We start from the raw sequence: 2,162 nt of genomic DNA on the forward strand, positions 1-2,162 counted from the left end.
GAGTGAGTTGCCATCAAGGACAACACTTAAATCATAATGCCAACAGAACAAAGAGTGAAAGTTCCTTTCCAAGATGTAGTCATGGAGGAGGAGCAGTTTGAAGAAGAGGATGAAATCCATTGCATGGAAGATAAAGGCAGTGCTACCTTTTTGACATTGGCCGCATATGAAGAATCATTACTACAGGACCAAACCGGTCAAGAGTGGGATAGAGAGGCTGTTCTACAGACCGTTGAACAACAAAGATACAATCTAAGGTCAAAAGAAAACAATGTCAAGGAGAATCCTACCCAAAAAGCTGCTGTTCAAACAAAGCAACAAAATATCAGACAGAAGAAGCCAGCAACTGATCCAGTCATCTTCAAAGCACCAGCTCAAGAGGTAAGAGGTCCTGACAAGTCCCTTTCCCCTTTCAGTTTTGAATCAGAAGTCCAGAAGTTAAAAATATCTGTACCTCTGATAGAACTAGTAAACAGTGAAGTTTTTAGAAAGCCTATCCTTGATGCACTGGAGCTAAAAGCCTCACCAGCCTCCACTAACTACGTCAATTTGCAAGATGATAAGCCTGCAGTGGTGCTTAGCCCAATGATTGAACCTGTTGATGATAATTCTCCATCATTTTATGTCTCCTTGACCATTCATGACAAAATCTTCCACAATTGCCTGCTAGACATAGAAGCCAGCCACAATTTGATGCCCAAAGCTGTCATGGAAGATTTAGGCCTTGATATCACTAGACCATATCATGACTTATTCTCATTTGATTCAACGAAGGTAAAATGACTAGGATTAATCAAAGACCTGGCCATTACCCTCACTCAGTTGCCCATGAAGAGCATGATCATGGATATTGTGGTAGCAGATGTCCCTCCCAATTTTGGCATGTTGTTGTCCAGAGGGTGGATTAAGAGATTAGGTGGGACGTTACAGAATGATTTATCTTATGCCACTATCCCAGTATTTGGAGGAGAAAGCAGGAGATTGTACAGAGAAGCACAACTGGCCTACATCATCAGTGATGAGAGGAATCCTTCTAATCATCCCATATATGCTGTGGACACTGATTTTGGAGCTTGTATTCTCCAAATTGAAGAATCCCAGAAGGCCTCAATGCAGATCAAGAAACCAGTGAATCAGGCCGAGGGAGAGCAAGAAAGTTTGGTTTGAGAGATGTTCTTTGATGGAGCATGTTTGAGGGAGACCGTAGGAGCAGGGGTGGTGTTGATATCTCCAGAACAAGAAAGCACACATCTGTCTTTTAAGCTGCCCTTTCAAGTTACCAACAATATAGCAGAGTATGAGGCTTTGATATTGGGTCTCAATGCAGCTAAAGACAGAGGAATCAGAAACATAAAGGTGTTTGGAGATGCTGATCTTATCATTCAGCAAGTGAATAAAACATTTCAAGAAAAGCACCCAAGGCTGAAAGCATACAAAGATGAGGTATGGAGACTCAAAGATTATTTTGATAATTTTTGTATCTCATATATCCCTAGAGTAAAAAATCATCTTGTCGATTCCCTTGTTGTGTCTGCTAGCATGTTTATCCCTCCCATGCCTCCCAAACTAGTTTATGAAGTCCAGATGAAATACAGACCATCCTTGCCTGATAATGTCCAGCATTGGAAAGTTTTTGAAGATGATGATGAAGTGAATAGGTTTCTGCAAGTCATTGATGAATTTTCTGAAATGCAAATTGACCAAGAGAATGAAGCCTTGGAAGAAAGCCCCCAATCCCAGCTTAGAAACAAAATTGGCAAAGATAGCATTGTCCAACTGCCTAGCAATCAGATACCTAAGGGTCTGGTTCCATTAGAAAAGCTGTTTGACCAAAATGATGTGCCTTATAAGACTGCCCAAAAAGAAGACCAATCTGCAGTCTGTAAGCATAATATAGGGAGTCCAGATCAACCAAGAATTATAAATCTATCCACTCGTCTATCTGCTGCCCAGAGTGCTGAATACTGCAATTTAATGAAGCAATTTGCTGATGTCTTTGCCTGGGAATATAGTGACTTGAAAACATATGACAAAAAGATCATCCAGCATAAAATTCCTTTAGAGAAAGACACCATCCCTTTTAAGTAGAATCTGAGGCCCATAAATCCTTTGCTCCTTCCTCTGATTGAAAAGGAAATCAAGAAGTTACTGGCTGCCAAAAT

Source organism: Pinus tabuliformis, chromosome 4_1 (genome assembly GCF_031772625.1).
Source record: "Pinus tabuliformis cultivar Carrire ecotype Pingquan chromosome 4_1, CPIR1, whole genome shotgun sequence".
In the NCBI taxonomy this organism is placed as follows: domain Eukaryota; kingdom Viridiplantae; phylum Streptophyta; class Pinopsida; order Pinales; family Pinaceae; genus Pinus; species Pinus tabuliformis.